Source organism: Pongo pygmaeus, chromosome 15, assembly GCF_028885625.2.
Source record: "Pongo pygmaeus isolate AG05252 chromosome 15, NHGRI_mPonPyg2-v2.0_pri, whole genome shotgun sequence".
Lineage (NCBI taxonomy): Eukaryota > Metazoa > Chordata > Mammalia > Primates > Hominidae > Pongo > Pongo pygmaeus.
The window spans coordinates 64,343,349-64,360,521 of record NC_072388.2 but is presented as its reverse complement, the minus strand read 5'-3'; the positions used below and the strand labels follow the sequence as shown (position 1 = coordinate 64,360,521).

Below are 17,173 nucleotides of genomic sequence, written 5' to 3'. Positions count from 1 at the left end.
CCAAATTAGGAAAACAGTCCCATTCACAACTGCCACAAAAAGAATAAAATACCTAGGAATACTGCTAACCACAGAGGTGAAAGATCTTTACAATGAGAATTACAAAACACTGCTCAAAGAAATCAAGAGATGACACAAATGGGAAAACACTCCATGATCGTGGAAAGGAAAAACCAATGTCGTTAAAATTAAAATTGCCATAGTGCCCAGAGCAATTTACAAATTCAATACTATTCCTATCAAACTATGAATGACATTTTACAGAATTAGAGAAACTATTTTAAAATTCATATGAAATCAAAAAAAAGAGCCCAAATAGCCAAGGTAATCTTAAGCAAAAAGACCAATGCAGGAGGCATCATGCTACCCAACTTCAAACTATATTATACGACTATAGTAACCAAAACAGAATGGTACTGGTAAACGAACAAAACAAAAACAAAAACACAGACACACAGACCAATGGAACAGAACAGAGAGCCCAAAATAAGACTGCATATCTACAGCCATCTGATCTTCAACAAAGCCTACGAAAACAAGCAATGGAGAAAGGATTTCCTATTCAATAAAATGATGCTGGGATAACCGGCTAGCCATATGCAGAAGATTGAAACTGGACACATTCTTATACTATATACAAAAATCAACTCAAGACAGATTAAAGACTTAAAACCCAAAACTATGAAAAAGCCTGGAATACAACGTAGGCAATACCATTCTGAACATAGGACCTGGGAAACATTTCATGACAAAGACACCAAAAGCAACTGCAACAAAAGCAAAAACTGACAAATGGGATCTCATTAAACTAAAGAGCTTCTCTACAGCAAAAGAAACTATCGACAGAGAAAACAAACAACCTACAGAATGACAGAAAATTTTGCAACTGTAAAGGTCTATGCATCTGACAAAGGTCTAATTTCCAACATCTATAAGGAACTTAAGCAAATTCACAAGAAAAAAATAAACACATTAAAAAGTGAGTAAAGGATGTGATCACTTTTCCAAAGAAGACATATATACAGCCAACAAGTGTATGAAAAAAAGCCCAACATTGATCAACACTCAACATCACTAATCATTAAAGAAATGCAAATCAAAACCACAATGATATACCATCTCACACTAATCAGAATGGCTATTATTAAAAAGTAAAAAAAAATCAGATGCTAGCAAGGTTGCAGAGAAAAGAGAATGCTTATACACTGTTGATGGGAGTGTAAAATTAGTTCAACCATTGTGGAAAGCAGTGTGGCCATTTCTCAAAGAGCTAAAAATCGAACTACCATTCGATCCAGGAATCCCATTACTGGGTATATAACCAAAAGAATATAAATCATTCTATCATAAAGACACATGCATGCATATGTTCACTGAAGCACTATTCGCAATAGCAAAGACATGAAATCAACCTGAATGCCTATCAAGGGTAGACTGGATAAAGAAAATGTGGTACATATACACGACAGAACACTATGCAGTCATAAAAAAAAATGAGATCAAGTATTTTGCAGTAACATGGATAGAACTAGAGGCCATTATCCTTAGCAAACTAATGCAGGAACAGAAAACCAAATACCACATGTTCTCACTTGTAAGTGGGAGCTAAATGATGAGAACACATAAACACAATGAAAGGAACAATAGACACTGGAGCCTACCAGAGGGTGGAGAATGGAAGCAGGGAGAGGAACAGAAAACATAACTACTGGGCACTAGACTTAGTACCTGGGTGATGAAATAATCTGTACGTCAAACCACCCATAACACAAGTTTACGTATATAACAAACCTGTACAGATACCTCTGAACCTAAACTAATAGTTTAAAAATAGTAAAAGGTAATGAAATCAAATTTTGTGGCCATTTGTCAGAATTAATGCATCTGTAGTTTTCTCACCTAAAATTACAACCCTGACCCTCATCTCTTCAGAGGTATCCAAATTATGGCTATACATTTCCTCAATTTTTTTTAAGACTCACAGTGTACAATTCCGATGCCCTGGGCACACAACACATAAATCACAATGCTAATTAACTGGCTCATCTTCAAACACTCCCCTAAGATTTTCAAGTTCCTCTTCTAAGAATAGCATAGACATATAATAATCAGATATGGTACACTTCACACCTAGTACAGGAACTCAAATATTGTAAGCACTAAATAATAAAGAATGAAGCTAATGTCACCAAATGAGTCAATCACAAGCATAAGAGCCATTAATTTAAATCTTTCATGAGTACCTCATATTCTTTCAAAAAAAATTTTTAAACGTCTTTTTAATGTCATATTTAATGAGACATTCTCAATTACTTCCCACCAATTTACATCTGCATTCTGCTTACAATTTCCAATGCTTTTAAGCTACTCGAAGGAATTTGAAAGAGTAAGAAGTAGTAAACTTACACCATATTTTACTATATCTCAACAGATAGAATTTAAGACCAATTTTTTTTACTGGTAAAAAGTTCCCATACTAAGAGTCATGGGGTTTTTGGTGTTGTTACATCAAATTCTGGGGAAAGATGGAGAGAGGGAGAGAGGGGGAGAGAGGGAGAGAGAGAGAGAGAACATAAGAGCATACACGCAAGAGCACCATAAAACAGGCAGTGATCATCAATGGGGCATTAAAGTACCAAAAAGATTCAACTCTTATAAATCATTAGCATTATATCAACTTTAATTTAACGCATCAGTTGACTGGTAACTAATATTTGATGAAAAGCAGCCAAAGCAGGCTTTACTTAACAGTTATGTATGAAAGAATAACACAAATGTTGTTACTAAAATTAATTTAAACGACATTTAAAAATGAAATTTTACATATAATAGCATTTGAACTCACTTTGAAATGGGTGAGACATATCATTTCCTAAGGATTTTCTCAATTTTAAAAGTATTAAGAGACCTCTACCTTCACCCATGCAGCAGTAATAGGATCCAGAATTACCCTCCAAATGTAAACAACTAGAAAATTGGACAAACAATGTATATGACTTTGCACAACTGATGATATGACATTGAAAGTCAGCTCAAAACTGATTTCTGAAATAAGGGAAACAAACAAAAAGGTGAGCCCTATAATTGCCTGGGATTTCTTTCTGAAAGCACTTTTGGGACTGTAGTATGTAGGAGGTGAAACCTCCTACATAGAATCTAGTGCCATTGCTGAGTTAAAAAACACAAGAGGTCATAATACAGAAAGGCCAAAACAACAAGAATTTTGGGGAAAAGTTCCTGAAGTTAGACAGTTACAGAAAGACCTATTTTCTTTAAAAAAAGGATCTCCTTAAATTACCTGAATATCAATACTAATCTACATGTGCATAGGGTGAAAACCAATGATATAGAGCAAAAACAATTTCCAGGAAAGAAAAATTGTGACGTAGTTAGCGCTGAGTAATTTCCAGAGCTCACAAAGGGCCAGGAATCATTTAAGTTCTCACAAGCAAGACAGAGTCCTCAATGAATCCTTGGGACATTCAACAGAGAGTCACTCAATAGAGGTCCATCTTAGAAATGAGGGTAAGAATGCACAAGAGTAAATGTTACTCTAGACTGTCCTAGAAAACCTTAAAAACATTAGCATAAAAAACAAAAGATGAAAAAAGAAGTTAAAAGATTTGCTGCCACTGAGCATACCTCTAAAGACCTTGGTTGTAAAACATCCCCCCTAGGTGACCAAGCCTCCTGGGACTACATATTCATGCACACCCCTCAAAATAGCAGCCACCACAGCCAACATAACCACCAGAGAGGAGCCCAGGACACTGTAAGGCTGCCATTGCTGCCATGCCCAAGAGTAAGGTAAGGGAAGTAAAAACAGATACAGGAGGCCGGGAGTGGTGGCTCACGCCTGTAATCCCAGCACTTTAGAAGGCCAAGACAGATGGAACACCTGAAGTCGGCAGTTCGAAACCAGCCTGACTAACATGGTGAAACCTCGTCTCTACTAAAAATACAAAATATTAGCAGGGCGTGGTGGCATGCGCCTGTAATCCCAGCTCCTCCAGAGGGTGAGGCAGGAGAATCGCTTGAACCCATGAGGCGGAGGTTGCAGTGAACCAAAATTGTGCCATTGCACTCCAGCCTGGGCAACAAGAGTAAAATTCTGTGTCAAAAACAAAAAAAAAAGAAAAAGAAAAAGAAAAATAGATGCAGGAGTAAAAATAAGAACCCTAAAAAGGAGAGTTGGCATATAAAGGGGATAGACAAGAGTAGGTAATCAAAATGAAGGGAAACAGATGATTAGAATCAATGTGCTTTGATGGTGTAAAGAGGTTATGTCATATGAGAGGAAAATTGAGAAAAAAGAGGTGAATAAATACCTCAGACACTATACTGGTTGGTCTGTGAGACTGATCAGGATAACAAATCTGATGTTATTTTAAAATACAATGCACATGAAGCTAGAAGTCTAAAGGCATATGGCAAGTTTCTAGAATCTGCTAAAATCAATAAAACCAATATACTTGGTCCTACAGATGATAAAATCCAGTATCTTATGATATTCAAGATGATGATAAAGATCTTGATGATATCTAAATTACATTCAAAGATTTACATCCAAGTTTCCAGTGAAGCCATATAACTTCAGTTCCCTTAAGTTATATGGCTTCATTGTCATACAGAAAGTTAACCCGTCTTCTATGTATCTTATCAATTTTATCTTGATCCTCGGTGGTTCCAAGATGGCCGAATAGGAGCAGCTCCAGTCTAGAGCTCCCAGCCTGAGCTACGCAGAAGACAGGTGATTTCTGCATTTCCAACTGAGGTACTGGGTTCATCTCACTGGGGCTTGTCGGACAGTGGGTGCAGGACAGTGGGTGCAGCCCACCAAGCGTGAGCTGAAGCAGGGTGAGGCATCGCTTCACGTGGGAAGCTCAAGGGGTCAGGGAATTCTCTTTCCTAGCCAAGGGAAGCTGTGACAGACGACACTGGAAAATTGGGTCACTCCCACCCTGATACTGTGCTCTTCCAATGGTCTTAGCAAATGGCACACCAGGAGATTATATCCCGCACCTGGCTCGGAGGGTCCCATGCCCATGGAGCCTCGCTCATTGCTAGCACAGCAGTCCGAGATCGAACTGCAAGGCAGCAGCAAAGCTGGAGGAGGGGTGCCCGCCATTGCTGAGGCTTGAGTAGGTAAATAAAGAGGCCTGGAAGTTCAAACTGGGTGGAGTCTACCACAGCTCAAGAAGGCCTGCCTGCCTCTGTAGACTCCACCTCTGTGGACAGGGCATAGCCGAACAAAAGGCAGCAGAAACCTCTGCAGATTCAAATGTCCCCATCTGACAGCTCTGAAGAGAGTAGTGGTTCTCCCAGCACAGAGCTGGAGATCTGAGAACGGACAGACTGCCTCCTCAAGTAGGTCCCTGACCCCCGAGTAGCCTAACTGGGAGGCAACCCCCAGTAACGGCGGACTGACACCTCACATGGCCGGGTACCCCTCTGAGATGAAGCTTCCAGACGAATGATCAGGCAGCAACATCTGCTGTTCAGCAATATTCACTGTTCTGCAGCCTCTGCTGCTGATACCCAGGCAAACAGGGTCTGCAGTGGACCTCCAGCAAACTCCAACAGACCTGCAGCTGAGGGTCCTGACTGTTAGAAGGAAAACTAACAAACGGAAAGGACATCCACGCCAGAACCCCATCTGTACGTCACCATCATCAAAGACCAAAGGTAGATAAAACCACAAAGATGGGGAAAAAACAGAGCAGAAAAGTTGAAAATTCTAAAAATCAGAGTGCCTCTCTCCCTCCAAAGGCACGCAGCTCCTCGCCAGCAACTGAACAAAGCTGGATGGAGAATGACTTTGTTGAGTTGAGATAAGAGGCTTCAGATGATCAAACTTCTCCAAGCTAAAGGAGGAAGTCCAAACCCATCACAAAGAAGCTAAAAACCTTGAAAAAAGATTAGATGAATGACTAACTAGAATAACCAGTGTAGAGAAGTCCTTAAATGACCTGATGCAGCTGAAAACCATGGCATGAGAACTACCTGAGAATGTACAAGCTTCAGTAGCTGATTCAATCAACTGGAAGAAAGGGCATCAGTGACTGAAGATCAAATGAATGAAATGAAGTGAGAAGAGAAGTTTAGACAAAAAGAGTAAAAAGAAACAAACAAAGCCTCCAAGAAACATGGGACTATGTGAAAAGACCAAATCTACGTCTGATTGGTGTACCTGAAAGTGACAGGGAGAATGGAACCAAGTTGGAAAACACTCTGCAGGATATTATCCAGGAGAATTTCCCCAACCTAGCAAGGCAGGCCAACATTCAAATTCAGGAAATAAAGAGAATGCCAAAAAGATACTCCTTGGGAAGAGCAACTCCAAGATACATAATTGTCAGATTCACCAAAGTTGAAATGAAGGAAAAAATGTTAAGGGCAGCCAGAGAGAAAGGTTGGGTTACCCACAAAGGGAAGCCCATCAGACTAACAGCAGACCTCTCGGCAGAAACTCTACAAGCCAGAAGAGAGTGGGGGCCAATATTCAACATTCTTAAGGAAAAGAATTTTCAACCCAGAATTTCATATCCAGCCAAACTAAGCTTCATAAGTGAAGGAGAAATAAAATCCTTTACAGACAAGCAAATGCTGAGAGATTCTGTCACCACCAGGCCTGCCCTAAAAGAGCTCCTGAAGGAAGCACTAAACATGGAGAGGAATAACCAGTACCAGCCACTGCAAAAACATGCCAAATTGTAAAGACCATCGATGCCAGGAAGAAACTGCGTCAACTAACGAGCAAAATAACCAGCTAACATCATAATGACAGGATCAAATTCACACATAACTATATTAACCTTAAATGTATATGGGCTAAATGCACCAATTAAAAGACACAGACTGGTAAATTGGATAAAGAGTCAAGACCCATCAGTGTGCTGTATTCAGGAGACCTATCTCACATGCAGAGACACACATAGGCTCAAAATAAAGGGATGGAGGAAGATCTACCAAGCAAATGGAAAACAAAAAAAGGCAGGGGTTGCAATCCTAGTCTCTGATAAAACAGACTTTAAACCAACAAAGATCAAAAGAGACAAAGAAGGCCATTACATAATGGTAAAGGGATCAATTCAACAAGAAGAGCTAACTATCCTAAATATATATGCACCCAATACAAGAGCACACAGATTCATAAAGCAAGTCCTTAGAGACCTACAAAGAGACTTAGACTCCCACACAATAATAATGGGAGACTTTAACACCTCACTGTCAACATTAGACAGATCAACAAGACAGAAAGTTAACAAGGATACCCAGGAATTGAACTCAGCTCTGCACCAAGCAGACTAACAGACATCTACAGAACTCCCCACCCCAAATCAACAGAATATACATTCTTCTCAGCACCTCATCACACTTATTCCAAAATTGACCACATAATTGGAAGTAAAGCACACCTCAGCAAATGTAAAAGAACAGAAATTATAACAAACTGTCTCTCAGACCACAGTGCAATCAAACTAGAACTCAGGATTAAGAAACTCACTCAAAACTGCTCAACTACATGAAAACTGAACAACCTGCTCCTGAATGACTACTGGGTACATAACAAAATGAAGGCAGAAATAAAGATGTTCTTTGAAACCGGTAAGAACAAAGACACAACATACCAGAATCTCTGGGACACATTTAAAGCAGTGTGTAGAGGGAAATTTACAGCACTAAATGCCCACAAGAGAAAGCAGGAAAGATCTAAAATTGACACCCTAATATCACAATTAAAAGAACTAGAGAAGCAAGAGCAAACACATTCAAAAGCTAGCAGAAGGCAAGAAATAACTAAGATCAGAGCAGAACTGAGAGATAGAGACACAAAAAACCCTTCAAAAAATTAATGAATCCAGGAGCTGGTTTTCTGAAAAGATCAACAAAATTGATAGACCACTAGCAAGACTAATAAAGAAGAAAAGAGAGAAGAATCAAATGGACGCAATAAAAAATGATAAAGGTGATATCACCACCGATCCCACAGAAATACAAACTACCATCAGAGAATACTATAAACACCTCTATGCAAATAAACTAGAAAATCTAGAAGAAATGGATAAATTCCTAGACACACACACCCTCCCAAGACTAAACCAGGAAGAAGTTGAATCTCTGAATAGACCAATAACAGGATCTGGAATTGAGGCAATAATTAATAGCCTACCAACCAAAAAAAGTCCAGGACCAGACGGATTCACAGCCGAATTCTACCAGAGGTACAAGGAGGAGCTGGTACCATTCCTTCTGAAACTATTCCCATCAATAGAAAAAGAAGAAATCCTCCCTAACTCATTTTATGAGGCCAGCATCAACCTGATACCAAAGCCTGGCAGGGACACAACAAAAAAAGAGAATTTTAGACCAATATACCTGATGAACACCAATGCAAAAATCCTCAATAAAATACTGGCAAACTGAATCCAGCAACACATCAAAAAGCTTATCCACCACGATCAAGTGGGCTTCATCCCTGAGATGCAAGGCTGGTTCAACATACGCAAATCAATAAACGTAATCCAGCATATAAACAGAACCAAAGACAAAAACCACATGATTATCTCAATAGATGCAGAAAAGGCCTTTGACAAAATTCAACAACTCTTCATGCTAAAAACTCTCAATAAATTAGATATTGATGGGACTTATCTCAAAATACTAAGAGCTATTTATGACAAACCCACAACCAATATCATACTGAATGGGCAAAAACAGGAAGCATTCCCTTTGAAAACTGGCACAAGACAGGGATGCCCTCTCTCACCACTCCTACTTAACATAGTGTTGGAAGTTCTGGCCAGGGCAATCAGGCAGGAGAAAGAAATAAAGTGTATTCAATTGAGAAAAGAGGAAGTCAAATTGTCCCTGTTTGCAGATGACATGATTGTATATTTAGAAAACCCCATTGTCTCAGCCCCAAATCTCCTTAAGCTGATAAGCAACTTCAGCAAAGTCTCAGGATACAAAATCAATGTACAAAAATCACAAGCATTCTTACACACCAATAACAGACAGAGAGCCAAATCATGGGTGAACTCCCATTCACAATTGCTACAAAGAGAATAAAATACCTAGGAATCCAACTTAAAGGGATGTGAAGGACCTCTTCAAGGAGAACTACAAACCACTGCTCAATGAAATAAAAGAGGACACAAACAAATGAAGAACATTCCATGCTCATGGATAGGAAGAATCAATATCGTGAAAATGGCCATACTGCCCAAGTATAGATTCAATGCCATCCCCATCAAACTACCAATGACTTTCTTCACAGAATTGGAAAAAACTACTTTAAAGTTCATATGGAACCAAAAAAGAGCCCACATTGCCAAGTCAATCCTAAGCCAAAAGAACAAAGCTGGAGGCATCACGCTACCTGACTTCAAACTATACTACAAGGCTACAGTAACCAAAACAGCATGTTACTGGTACCAAAACAGAGATGTAGACCAATGGAACAGAACAGATCCCTCAGAAATAATACCACACATCTACAACCATTTGATCTTTGACAAACCTGACAGAAACAAGCAATGGGGAAAGGATTCCCTATTTAATAAATGGTGCTGGGAAAACTGGCTAGCCATATGGAGAAAGCTGAAACTGGATCCCTTCCTTACACCTTATACAAAAATTAATTCAAGATGGATTAAAGACTTAAATGTTAGACCTAAAACCATAAAAACTCCAGAAGAAAACCTAGGCAATACCATTCAGGACATAGGCATGGACAAAGACTTCATTCTAAAACACCAAAAGCAATGGCAACAAAAGCCACAATTGACAAATGGGATCTAATTAAGCTAAAGAGCTTCTGCACAGCAAAAGAAACTACCATCAGAGTGAACAGGCAACCTACAGAATGGGAGAAAATTTTTGCAATCTACCCATCTGACAAAGGGCTAATATCTAGAATCTACAATGAACTCCAACAAATTTACAAGAAAAAAACAAACAACCCCATCAAAAAGTGGGCAAAGGATATGAATAGACACTTCTCATAAGAAGACATTTATGTAGCCAACAGACACATGAAAAAATGCTCATCATCACTGGCCATCAGAGAAATGCAAATCAAAACCACAATGAGATACCATCTCACACCAGTTAGAATGGCAATCATGAAAAAGTCAGGAAACAACAGGTGCTGGAGAGGATGTGGAGAAATAGGAACACTTTTACACCATTGGTGGGACTGTAAACTAGTTCAACCATTGTGGAAGACAGTGTGGTGATTCCTCAAGGATCTAGAACTAGAAATACCATTTGACCCAGCCATCCCATTACTGGGTATATACCCAAAGGATTATAAATCATGCTGCTATAAAGACACATCCACACGTTATGTTTATTGTGACACTATTAACAATAACAAAGACTTGCAACCAACCCAAATGTCCATCAATGATAGACTGGATTGAGAAAATGTGGCACATATACACCATGGAATACCATGCAGCCATAAAAAAGGATGAGTTCACGTCCTTTGTAATGACATGGATGAAGCTGGAAACCATCATTCTCAGCAAACTATCCCAAGGACAGAAAACCAAATACCACATGTTCTCACTCATAGGTGGGAATTGAACAATGCGAACACTTGGACACAGGAAGGGGAACATCACATACCGGGGCCTGTTGTGGGGTTGGGGGAGGGGGGAGGGATAGCATTAGGAGATATACCTAATGTAAATGACGAGTTGATGGGTGCAGCACACTAACATGGCACATGTATACATATGTAACAAACCTGCATGTTGTGCACATGTACCCTAGAACTTAAAGTATAATTTTAAAAAAATTTTATTTTGACATTCCTTTCCTAAATGAATACACGAACTCCTGATGCTCAAATACTCTTGAAAGCAGTTCTTTTGTCTTGCTGATGTTTTCCTCATTCATTAAATAAGAGTTTGATACATACTAACAACCTTAAGAATTAAACTTTTATAGAACCCAAGAACATCTAATTTCAAACTCCTATTCTCTTCATCATAATTTCCTTTAAAAAAGGGAAATAACACTCTGAGTTGGTAAATTAGAAGATTAATGAGAAAATGTTTATGGTGTAAAAAATACTGGAATGAGAATAACAATATCTGTCTAAGAGACAAGAAAACCAGGGCACCAAAAGGAAAAGTCGGGAGAGGGAGAAAATCACAAAGCTAGCACTGTCAAACAGGAATTTCAACCAAGCAATCTGATTCCAGATGCAAGGAGTTCTTCCACAGCAAGGAGGTTTTCCATAGCAAGTATCTTCCCATGCACAGATCAGACATCTGAAACAAAAGGATCACCCCATCAATGGACTAAAGTTAGACTAAGAGACTAAAAATCTTTGCCAACTCAAGATTGCTACTAATTAATGGTGACTTTTAGAAGTCATTCTATTTAATGACATGTCTTCTCATGTGTAACATCCAAAAGAGTTATCTAAATGATCTCTAAAGACCTCTGTAGCTTGAAATAATTTGGTAGTATGAATTTTTTTAGAAAAAAAAAAGAAGATTCCTCCAAAATTCTTTCTCACCATCCGTAACAAATTGCCTGCCATGTGTTTGGCACTGTAGTGGGTGCCCAAGATACAATAAGCAAGACAAGTAAATCTCAATTTCAGCATATCTTAGAACGTACCAGGAAAGCAAAAATGAAACCAAAAAAATGCATTTTTTTAACATGTAAGACCACCTTCTGCCATGCACAGTTAAATTTCTTATGTTTCTAAATATGCAGAGCCTGCACTCAACATAGGGCTTTTGATCTTGTCTGAAACACACTTGTCCAAATATCCCCACAGCTATGTCCCTCACCAAATTCAGAGCATCACTCAACTATTACCTTCTTAGTGAAACCTTCCCTGACCATTCTATATAAAAATGGCATCTTCCCAATTCCAACATTCCTTATTACCATCCCTAATGTACTTACTTTTCTCTAGAACACTTATAAACATCTGATATACTTAAAGAAAAGTATAAATATTGTGAGTGTATAAAAGAAGCCATTAATTTCATTTAGACTAATATATATAATGTTTTTATCCATACTCATACGTCTTTATGTAACAATTTAAAATATCAATTATAAATGCTAACATCATGTTTATAGTATTAATTCAAGCATTTTGTTTCAGCTTTTCTATAATTCCCTTCTTATAAATTATTTAAACATATAAAGCATTTAAAATAGAATGATATCACTATATAAGATTCATACTTTTATATGAGAGTCAACATCTAACAACAAGATTTATTCTCCATTTTATAAACTATCTCACTTTAAAATATGAGGACAAAAATGAGATACATTATTCTACCTGGATTTCAAATTATCATATTCATTAAACTGGACTGGCCTTATTTTTTCAAAAATAAAAAGTAAAAAAGAAAGAAACCTAAAATCATCCTCTAAGGTTTACAGTCTTATATGTGTGCTTCATATGCTCACAGTTTCTGAAGATTTTCATAGCTAAATATACAATTTCTGGAGATCTCATAGGTAAGTATCCCCCAAAACAAAAAATTGTTTGAAACTTGATGCATCAGAATTCAAACGATTGTGTGGTCTGAAAAATAAAACTTGTTTTAAAAGAATAATGATAACTTTTAACTAAGCAATGATAACCTTTTTTAATAATATCATCTAAAATGTTACTAAACAGAACCATAGACACAGTTTTCAAACTGAATTACATATGATTTGAAACTCCAGTAACTACACTAAAATGATCTTGTGGAGGACAAAAAAAAATAAGGTTGTTATAACATTTCTAATAAAATGAGTTTGTTATGAGCAAACTATGTATAGAATGGAACATTTTGATTAGTTCAGTAATTTTTCCTGATAAAAACAGCAAGTTATTGAAATAAATTAAGAAAATAGGTAGTAATAATTTAACATTCCGTACTATCCTGTGAAAACTAAGACTATTGACTAGACATAACCAGGACGCCCAAAGAACATGTTTTCCCTCCTCTAATTAAGAAAATGAGAAGTCATAATAAGCAAAAATGAGTGCCAAAATAAATCTTTAGATTAAAAGTGTAGTTCAACCTAATATTTATTAATAACTAAATCCAAATTAAATTTATAAGTATACAAAAAAAACCTTAAAAACTTCCGTTCTTTGCCATTTAATTATGTAGACATACCTCCCCAAAGTACCTCCAAAACAAAATTTAAATTATTATTAAATATATTCCTGGTACTACACATTTGTAAATGTTATTATTCATTTTAAAACTACACTCTATGAGTGTTACAGGTAAATGTTGTTAAATGTTAAAGGTAGGCTGGGCATGGTGGCTCATGCCTGTAATTCCAGCACTTTAGGAGGCCAAGGAAGCCAGATTGCTTGAGCCCAGGAATCTGAGACCAGCCTGGGCAACATGGCAAAACCTGGCCTCTACAAAAATTACAAAAATTAGCCAGGTGCAGTGGCATGCTCCTGTAGCCCCAGCTACTTGAAAGGCTGAAGTGGGAGGATCACTTGAGCCCAGAAAATGGAGGTTGGAGTGAGCCAAGATCATGCCACTGCACTCCAGCCTCAGTGAAAGAGGAGGACCCCGTCTCAAAAAAAATATTAAAAAATAAATAATAAATAATAAACATTAAAGGTAAATGTTGAGTATCAAAAGTGAACTCTGGTTAACTATATTTCTTTAGAAAGAAAATGCAGAATTCTTTAATGACACTTTTACATTTACAGGACAACGGACCATCAACCGGTAACTCTATTTATAGATAGAGATATTAAGTTAAAAAAATTTATCCAGAAACATTTTTAAGCAGCTTTATTATTTTTAAACAGTAGCACATGATCATGGTAAAACAATCACAGAAGTGCATAAAGAATAGAGCAAAGATCAGCGAAAAACTTACCTCCTGTTAGAATCATTCATTGTTATCATTTCTCCACCATACCTTGTGACATTTTATAGAAATATAACCTTACATTAAAGGAATCATTCCACACATCCTATTCAATAGCTTACTTTGTTTAATTCAAGATTAGGTAAATTAGAACATCTTTCTGTGTCAGCCAATATATATCTCATTTTTTAAGGGCTTTTCTGTACTACATTCTATGTATTACCATAACCAACTTAAGTATTTTCCATATTAATAAACAGTTTGTTTCCATTTTTTTAATGAATTATCTCTAATACGATGGGACACGCTCCACTTCCTCACTAAAATGTTCCATACCATAAATCATTTTCTACAAAACAGACCTTCATGTATTCAAATATTTTTAAGTGCCTATTACATGCCATTCACTGTTCTAGACAACCTAAAGTCCCTAATTTATCTAATTTATCATTGCTGTTATTTCCAGTACTTAGTGGAGTGTCTGATACATAGTAGACCTTCATTATGTGTTGAATGAATAGATGGCCATCCTTGTTCATTCATCTTTCCTCACTTCTGCAATTATCTCCTTTTTTAAGTTTTCATTTTTTATGTGGAATCATAACCTCAGAAGATTCATTTTATTATGTGCAAGGCACCAACTCTACTAAACGTTTTACAAAAATGAAACCACAAGCCTGGCACAGTAGTTCATGCCTATAATCCCAGAACTTTGGGAGGCCAAAGCAGGTGAATCACTTGAGAGGAGGAGTTTGAGACAGGCCCATGGCAAAACACCATCTCTACAAAAAAATACAAAAATTAGCCGGGCATGGTGGCGCACACCTGTAATCCCAGCTACTTGGGTGGTGGAGGCACGAGATTCACTTGAACCCAGGAGGAGAGATTGCAGTGAGCCAAGATCAAGCCACTACACTCCAGCCTAGGCGACAAGAGTGAGACTCTGTCTCATAAATAAATAAGAAAAATAAAATAAATAAAAATGAAGCCACAGTCACTGTTCTTAAGAGGCTTACAGAATCATCACATTCATAGGCTGAAGGCTATGAGAAAGAAGTTTTATTTTTAGGGCCAGGACACCCTACAAAGTAATGAGTCTTTACCAGTCACAGTTCAAGCTCACTATGGGGAGCCAAGTAGATTAATATGGAGGAAAAAAACAATACTACAGTATTACCTTTTAGAAGCTCTGCTTAGCTGTGTTTTTTAAAGTTCATCTTGAGCTTCAAAACATCATTCAAAGAAAATATGAGTCTAAAATATATGTTTTCCTTTGGTCTAACTCAGTGGAAATTAAGAGTAGGAACACTCTCAAGCTAGTATTCCAGTGTTAAACTTCAAAAGGTCCAGCTTGCACACATAGAAAAACCCTAAAAGTCCAATTAAACTGCAAAATTATGACGAAATTCATAAAAGATTTATTCTGCTTTTCCAGGAAAAGTACTCTGAAAGAGAAGAAAAAGAGACCACTGAAACATACCAAACTGTTTTTATTTCAAAGTTTTAGCCTTTAAAATCACCACAAAGTAGCTCTGCTGTGAAACCTCTAAGTATGCTAACTCTGTTTTCCTTCACTGGCAACACACAGGTACCACAGGGATTAAATTAGAATCACAAAGCTGGAAAGAACCTTGAAATATATATGTAGTTCCTCCTTATGCCTTTTACCTCGTTTACACTTAAGCCAGTTTACATACATAAGAAATGTATCCACAACAAAAAATTACCTAGTGCAAGGTGGGAGTGGGGGATAGGAGATGAGGTCAGAGTTAAGGTGGCAGTTTGGGAGAAGGAAAGTAAGTCACCTAAAGACAAGGTCCATGGAGAAGACTTTAAAGAAATGTCATGATCTAATTTCCATGTTGATATGATCACCCCAAAATTCATCCTTGAAGGTTAAATGCTATGCTTGAATGGAATATGCATATGTTGACTGTGGCCATGTATTTGCCTCCTAACTGTTCAGGATAACAAACAAAAATCTTGGCAAGAAACGATGGTGGTTTGCATCAGAGCTCAGATATCTCTTCAGCTTCAAAAAGCATATGCTACCAGGTTCTTTGTCTTTATAAACACACCCTATTACTGTTATTAGACTGTAAATTCTTTAAAACAATAGTTTCATGATACTGTTACTCTTTATATCCCCACAATATTTACAATACACAAGGTATTCAATAAATATTCACTGATAACACTGAAAATTCAGATATTTAGCTCATTTAAGTAAAAATATGTAAACTAACAAATTTCTGTTAAAATATATAGAAAAATATATTAACACACTCAAACAGATACTTGCATACCAATGTTCATGGCAGAATTATTCACAATAGCCAAAAGTGGAAACAATGTAAATGTCCACTGATAAATGGATAAGCAAAATGTGGTATACACATACAACGGAATATTAATCAGCATGAAATAGAACTGAAATTCTGATACATGCTACAATATGGATGAACCTTGAAGACATTATGCTAAATACAATGAGCCAGTCCTAGAAGGACATATTTTGTGTGGTTCCACTCATACGAGATACTTAGAACAGTCAAAATCACAGAGAGAGAAAGTAGAACAGTGATTAAAGGGGAGATAATAAGTAACGGGGAATTATTGTGTAATGGGCACAGAGTTTCATTTCAGGATGATGAAAGTGTTCTGGAGATAGATAGTGATGATGGTTGCATAACAATGAACTGTATATTTAAAAATGATTAAACGGCGAATTGTGTTACGTATATTTTACCACAATAAAAAGGGGGGATGGATATTACTATGATATTATTTTAATAATCATTTGCCCAAATAATATTTTGTATATTTCATGTAAAATTATAGACTTCTAGTAGTTAACATCAAATTATCAAAAAATAGTTACAAAAATAATTACCCAGTTTTATATTTAAGTATCTGGTTTCCTGAAAAAACAAACATAATACCAAAAAAACTTGAAAAATAAAGTTATTTTAATTTCAGCAATATCTTTAATCCATTTACTCTAACTCTGCAAACCGTTTGCCTATAACACAAACACTTAAAGATGGCTATAATCAACATATCCATATGTCTTTAACATTTACACATAAATTCACCTCCATTTTCTCGGCAGAAGCTTGTCCGCACTTCCTGATTTTCAACTAAGTTTTGATTTTATTTTCTTTTACCCTTTTCTTCAGGGTTAAGGACTATGCATGCAAAGCTATTCTCAGTGCAACATTTTCAGGGTCATATAAGGAGCTGTAACATGTCAAATAAAATTATAAACTGAAATTTTTTTTTTTTTTCCTTTTCT

The 17,173-nt window shown here is 36.9% G+C and overlaps 1 protein-coding gene and 1 pseudogene across 11 annotated transcripts in view; one reads left to right on the top strand and one right to left on the bottom strand.

Annotated features, from left to right (window-relative positions):
* Window positions 1-17,173, bottom strand: part of FUT8 (fucosyltransferase 8) — a 456,741-nt gene that overhangs the window by 212,559 nt on the left and 227,009 nt on the right. For 2 of the 11 annotated variants that reach the window (XM_063651680.1, XM_054449589.2), the window contains exon 1: window positions 15,056-15,318. The exons of 8 other annotated variants lie outside the window; for them this stretch is intronic. The gene's annotated coding sequence lies outside the window, so the exon portion shown is untranslated. Of the gene's footprint in view, window positions 1-11,198; window positions 11,281-15,055; window positions 15,319-17,173 lie in introns of those variants that run through there. One more of the 11 variants, XM_063651681.1, reaches the window with a different exon arrangement.
* LOC129012351 (eukaryotic translation initiation factor 1A, X-chromosomal-like) lies at window positions 3,793-4,545 on the top strand (annotated as a pseudogene).